General features: G+C 36.8%; 1 protein-coding gene across 2 annotated transcripts in view; it reads right to left on the reverse strand.

Moving 5' to 3' along the window:
• The window catches only part of ACYP2 (acylphosphatase 2), a 175,214-nt gene that overhangs the window by 97,908 nt on the left and 70,149 nt on the right, over nt 1-7,157 (reverse strand). The gene's annotated exons all lie outside the window — the stretch shown is intronic.

The following is a 7,157-nucleotide window of genomic DNA, read 5'->3' on the forward strand; positions in this document are numbered from 1 at the left end:
TTAAATAAAAAGAAGAGAGTGATATAGTTTAGCCACTGAGTTCTGAGGTCTCTAGTCTGATTTAGTTTGGTGAGGTCCCCAAAACAGGCAAATGCATGTGGTTCACTTTTCCTGCTTCCACTTGAATATTCATTATCAGAAAGCAAAACATCCTAAAATGGCTCCTAGAGTTTTCACTAGTGATACCAACTGAATATTTATACTTTAAGTAACATCATAGTTGAATGACCATCCACTGCATGGGTAGCACTTTAATTGGGTGTAAAGGTGTATAAAAGAAGAAGATAATTCATTCCTCAATAGTTTTCATATCTACCTAGGGATATCAAAAATTACACTTAGAAATTGATTTTAATGTTACAAAGCAACAGAAAAGAAGGAAAAAAATGTTAGAACTTGTAAATAGATAAGATATAGAAAGAAAAAACTAAGTTAAATGCTGAGAAACTAAATCTTTAATGTTTCTTTAATATTGATGGTACTTACTACTCTACAAATATGATTTGTACTTACTATGTGCTCATATAATATTATATGAACTTCCTGATAAAAGAAAATATCAATCAATGCTTTTAGATTTGAATAGCATGCCTCATGGATAAAAAGCTAGGTTGAACAAAAGCTTTAACTCAATAAAAATGTGCTGTTAATTTTTTTCATTTCTAATTGTTGATGCCTTCTTGTAGAATTGACTAAAACCCATTTGCAATATTGTGATTTATAAGAAATATATATATTTGGTCATTCAGATGACCAAAACATATTTCTCAGATATATTTGGTGTTCATACATAGTTTCTGGCTCACAACTCCCAAAACCCCAGGAATTTTCTGATCTATAAGAGCAATGGGAGCATCCATCACAATTGGGTTTATGTTAATGAAGGTGACTTTTGGATCCCACCCCCAGGGTGGGAGCTGGTTGCTAGGAGACTTAACCACGTGATTTGAGGGTTGGAACTTTCAGTCCTATCCCCTGATATCCAAGGAGGGGAAAGGGGCTTGAGGTTGAATTGATCACCATTGCCTAACAGTTTAGCCAATCATGATTATATAATGAATCCTCCATAAAAACTCAAAAGGACAGTTTTCTGGCCCTTTTTCAGAGTGCTTCCACGTGGGGGAACCAGAACACTTCCATGTGCAACCATGCCCAGCCCCAAGCTCCATGAGGACAGAATCGCCATTGTTTGAGACCCCCACCCTGTGTATCTCTTCATCTGGCTATTGATTTGTATCCTTTAATATCCTTTTATAATAAATCAGTAACGTACTGAGTAAACAGATTTTCCTGAGTTCTGAGAGCCCTTCTGGAAAGTAAATCAAACCTGAGGAGGGGGTCATGGGAACCTCTGTTTCATAGCTAGTCGGTCAGAAGTACTGGTAACAACCTGGACTTGCAATTGGCATACTGAGTTGGAGGAGATCAATGGAACCTCCAGTTTGTAGCCAGTCAGTTAGAAGCACAGGTACTAACCTGGGCTTGCAACTGGCCTCTGGAATGGAGGGTGATCTTGTGGGACTGAGCCCTTTACCTGTGGAACCTGATTCTATCCCAGTAGATAGTGTCAGAATTGAGCTGAATTCTCAGACACTCTGCTGGCATCAGAGAATTGCTTGTTGGTGTGGGGAAGCCTCCATACATACATTTTGGAATTGGGTCCAGGAAGTCTTTTCACCATTTTACAGCATTCCCCAAGGAAAATGCTGATGGGGTGAAGGATTTCAGTCTTGAGGATTCATACATCATGCCTATTTAAAACTCTGGTTTTTAAATCTTTTTGAACAAAGTACCAATAAAACCAAATGAATGAATTATTTTACTGTATAATTTTAAAGGAAACTTTAATCAAAAATGGGAATGTTTCTATTTTCTCCCAATTCATAATGTCAGCTACTTTCTAATATATTATTGCTTATCACTTGCAAATACAAAGACAATAATATCCTAATTACAAAACACACAAATTGCTGCCATTATTCCACTAGAATGTGGTATTTGTGTGATAATAGTTGTCAATCATTCCAGGCTACATTCCAGACAATATTGTAGGCTAAAAAATATAAGGTTGATTTTTATCATTAGTTTAAATCCACATAATTATTATTAAATGAAAATTTGACCTTTTAAGCAAAACAAGAACACACCTGAAAGAAAGCAAAGAGAAAACAAAGTTTCATTTTATCTTTGAGCACTTATCAGTGTGGGATAAGTGTGTGCCAGTTCAGGAATTATGTACATGATTCAGACCCATGGTAGAGTCCGCTCTGGGAGCTCATCCCAGCCCTACCATCTACAAATGATGTCTGTCTCAACAATTTCCTTCACTGTCCCTAAACTTCCGTTTCCTCAACAGTTAAAGTTTAATAATCACCATTTTATAAAACTAGTCTTGGAATTAAATGAGATAATAAATATATTAATGTTATAATGGATACATAAGCATTCAGCAAATGGTACCTATTATTTCTATACTGCTATTATCTTCTATGTTATAGTCAAGCTTAAGTGTGCATTATTTGATAAACAGAGAATGTAGACACTTTTCCTTCTTTTAAGGACAGCAAAGACCTCAATAGATCTTAGAATAACTAAAACCAAGTCTTTTAACCTGAAGCCAAGTGTAGCTTATGGCGAAGATTTTTTGTTTCATGCCTAAGTCATATCCCTAATACTTTTATTCACAATAAGGCATAGTAATTGACACCCAGATTTCTTCTTTCATTTAAAAAATATTCCAATCCTCTTTTTTTAAATAACGGCAAAATACAATGGATAAAATGGCACCAAGGTTTTTTGATTAATAAAACAACTTCCCAGGTTTTTGCTGGAGTTAGAACTCTGTATCAATAAAATTGGATATGTTATCTACATTTTTATTTTGAGCCATTCTCAGATTTTTGGATTTCACAGAGTGGCAATATTTTTAAAATTTTGAAAAGCACCATAAGTTTGACAACTTTTTATATTTCAAATTTTTTTAAATTTAAAACAGGGATAATTGGAGTATTTTAAAATAGAGCATAAAAATAGGAATAATAGGGAAATTTTTAAACTATAATCTAGCATCTAAAGCATTTAATTAAAGAAAGAATATTTTGACACTCTAAGAGGAAAAACATGCTTTCAGATTAAGAAAAAATGTTCTTTCCCAAGCAAGAATAGCTGGCCTCCCTATACTGATTTATAGGGAGGCCATATTTATTTATTCTCTGAGTGTATATCCTAATTTGTCTCATTTCTCCAAGGATTAGTTCTTGGATTTAAATTTGGGAATCTTCGATTCAAATACAAACAAGATTTGACAAATTTAAGGTCTTATATCTTTAATTGCACATGCCAGACACTATTAACTAGAACAATAGCCAGCTCTCATTGAAACCCACATTCTAGTGGGTAGAGATCAATACCAAACAAATTAACAAACATGTTCAGATATTGATTAGTGCTAAGAAAAATGAAGTAGATTCCGACAGAGAGATATGGCGGGAAGGGAGGGTATTCAGAGAAGTCTTCAACTAGGGCACATTTGAGCAGAGATGTTAATAAAATGAGGGAGTGAGTCATTTGCATACCTGCGGGAATAATAATGGTTAATAGTCATGAAGCACTTTCTCCTGTGCCAGTCAGTATTCTAACTGCTTTACAGGTAAACTCATTTAATTCTCTTAACAACTGCGTGTAGATACTATTATGATCCCCATTTTACAGATGAGGAAACTGAGGCTCAGAGAGTTAAGGTAACTTGTGTAAGTCACACAGCTAGTAAACAGCAGAGGTGAATTGGGCTTGGCTCCAAAGTCCTGCTCTTAACCACCACCACTATGCTCTACTGCCTCTCAGGTAACAACAGGGGCAAAGACCCTAAGTGGTAGTGCCTGTGCTTGGGATGCTCAAGAAACAGCAAGGAGGGCCCACTGTGGCTGCAGTGGGTGGAGCAAGGGAGACAGGAACAGAAGATCAGATCAGAGAGATGATGGTACCGTGGAGAAGGGGGCCAGCTTACATGGGCCTTGAAACACACGGTAAGGACTTTGGGTTTTATTCTGAGTGAGATGGGCAGTCACTGAACTATTCTGAGCAGAGGAGAATCAAGACCCAATTTGTGTCTCAAAAGGATCCCTTTGGCTGCTGTGCAGAGGATAGACTATTGGGGACACAGATAAAAGCAGAAGCCAAGTCTGACGGCTCTGCAATGGTCCCAGAAGATAAATGGTGGTGGGATGATTCTGGATATATTTTGAAAGTAGAAGAGAATTTAGTGATGGGAAGACAAAGAAACAGAGGAGTCATGGATGACCAAGGTTGTGACCTGAGCAAGTAACTGTAATAAAGGAGCCGGTGTTGCTTGTATAGGAAATACTGGCTAAGGAGCAGGTTAAAATGAAGATGCTGATTCAGGAGGTCAGAGTGGGGCCCCAAAAATCTGCATTTCTTACATGATCCCAGGTGATACGGACACTGCTGTCCATGGACCACACTTGTGAACAAGGCTCTACACTTTGTTTTTTAAAAATAATTTCTTTCTAAGAAGAAATATATGTTCATCTTATAAATATGAAAATTACCACATAAAATAATTCTATATCCAGAAATACTATTAATATTTAACTGTACATCTTTCCAGGCTTTTTGATGTGTTTAAATGTTTATGTATATAATAGAAAACATTATTTTCTAGAAAATTAGAATCCCATTATATCTCACTTCTTGCTTTTTAAATATAATGAGCACCTTCTAGTTTCCTTAAACATTTTTAAACTATGGTTTCAATGAGATCAAAATATACAAACTGATATGGAAAAAATATATAACTTTATTGAGTTTCTGTACCAGACCACATCTTGCTTTACAGCTCCCATCCCTAGTAAGGGTGGGGGGGAAATGTTACTTTTTAAAGTAAGTAACATTTTGAAAAGAGGCATTTAAATATTTTCAAAATATTTTTAAGTGTTTTAGGTAATTGCTATCATTTTAAGGTTCAGACTATCAGGACTGTGTTTTTCCCTTCCAAAAAGCACCCTTTCCATTCCTTTTTCCCCCAACATGGCATCTGAGTGCAAGGGAGAGCTTGTCCTATCCTGGTGATAGGGGTGGAAAGTCTCTTCTCCAGGTGTGACCCTCTGGGTCCTCACCAGCCTCCACTGAGATGCCCCTTGACCCTCTGGCTCACCAGGCACCAGGCAGTACTGCCTGTTATAGAGCAGCTGCTTTCAGGACTAGGTGGGCACATGCCAGTCCTTGGACCTTGTTTTTTGTTTCTGGTCTACAGCTTCCTCATCCCTCCTCAGGTCTCTTTCTGTTACTTATTCCCTCAGCTTTTTTGTAGACAGCCACCATCCAGCACTGTGTGCACAGGCTGTAGGCCCCCACAAGGCACATCTCCAGCCATGCACCCAGACATCTCCCTCCAGCAACACCGCTCTGTGCCCCGAAGCCGTGTGGACTGGGTCAGGGAAGTCAAGTACCACTCCTATGCTTTCAGAAACCCCACGTCTTCTTTGACATTTTTAACAAGAGGGCAATACAGACACTTTCCAGTCTGAACTCCTGCTGCTGTTTGTACCCAGACTGACCTAAAAGGCTTCCTTCCTTCCTTGGGACAGGAAGAACGTGTACATCAGATCAAGAGCCCTCCTATATTTTGGCTTATAATAAAACTATACACTCAGACTGCCGCATTTTCCTCCAGAAACAAAGAGGAGCTTTTGGAATTCAGAAACAAAGACTGACTTTTAAGATGTTTCCCCATGGATTAAAAAATAATTTGAAATTTAAACAGTTCCTTCGTCCTCCTTCCATAGTGTAGCATCTCAAAAATATTACTTGGTTATATGATTTTTAATGAATGAACATTTCATTATATGTATATAATAATTTAACCAATTCTCTGTGACTGAACACTATAATTAATTGTAATTTTCACCATTAAAAATGACTTGCTTGTACATAAATCTAAGCACATCTAATTAGTTCCTAGATATATATTCCTATAAGTGGCATTACAGAGTGAAAAGAAAGGGTACAAACACTTTCAAGGTTTTTTGCTACATACTGCTAGTTTGTCTTCCAGAAATTTTTATACCAATTCTTAATACAAACTGTAGTGGCTGAGACTGGCTATTTCCCCATATACTTCCCACACTAGATATTATCATTCTTTTTTCGCCCTTTCAAAGTTGAGTTGAATTTCACATAACATAAAGTCAACCATTTTAAAGTGAAGAATTCAGTGGCATTTAGAATAGTCACAACGTTGTGATGGTATTCTTTTTAATCTTTGCCAAGTTGATGGTTGAAAAACACTTCTCTCTTCCTATACACTAGCAATGAAAGATCAGAAAGAGAGATTAAGGAAACAATCCCATTTACTGTCACATCAAAAAGAATAAAATACCTAGGAATAAACCTACCTAAGAAGGCAAAAGACCTGTACTCAGAAAACTATACAATACTGATGAAAGAAATCAAAGATGATATAACTAATGAGAACCTGCTATACAGCACAGGGAACTTTACTTCACTTTGCTGTACAGTAGAAGCTAACACAACATTGGAAAACAACTATACCCCAATTAAAAAAAAAATCAAAGATGATACAAACAGATGGAGAGATATACCATGTTCTTGCATTGGAAGAATCAATATTGTGAAAATGACTATACTACCCAAAGCAATCTACAGATTCAATGCAATCACTATCAAATTACCAAGGGCATTTTTCACAGAATTAGAACAAAAAATTTTACACTTTGTGTGGCAACACAAAAGACCCCCAATAGCAAAAGCAATCTTGAGAAAGAAGAATGGAGCTGGAGGAATCAGGCTCCCTGACTTCAGACTATACTACAAAGTAACAGTAATCAAAACAGTATGGTACTGGCACAAAAACAGAAATATCAATGGAACAGGATAGAAAGCCCAGAGGTAAATCCATGCACATATGGCCACCTAATCTATGACAAAGGCGGCAAGAATATACAATGCAGAAAAGACAGTCTCTTCAAGAAGTGGTGCTGGAAAGACTGGACAACTACATGTAAAAGAATGAAATTAAAACACTCCCTAACACCACACACAAAAATAAACTCAAAATGGATTAAAGACCTAAACGTAAAGCCAGACACCATAAAACTCTTAGAGGAAAACATAGGCAG

This window comes from Pseudorca crassidens, chromosome 14, assembly GCF_039906515.1.
Source record: "Pseudorca crassidens isolate mPseCra1 chromosome 14, mPseCra1.hap1, whole genome shotgun sequence".
NCBI classification, from domain to species: Eukaryota; Metazoa; Chordata; class Mammalia; order Artiodactyla; family Delphinidae; genus Pseudorca; species Pseudorca crassidens.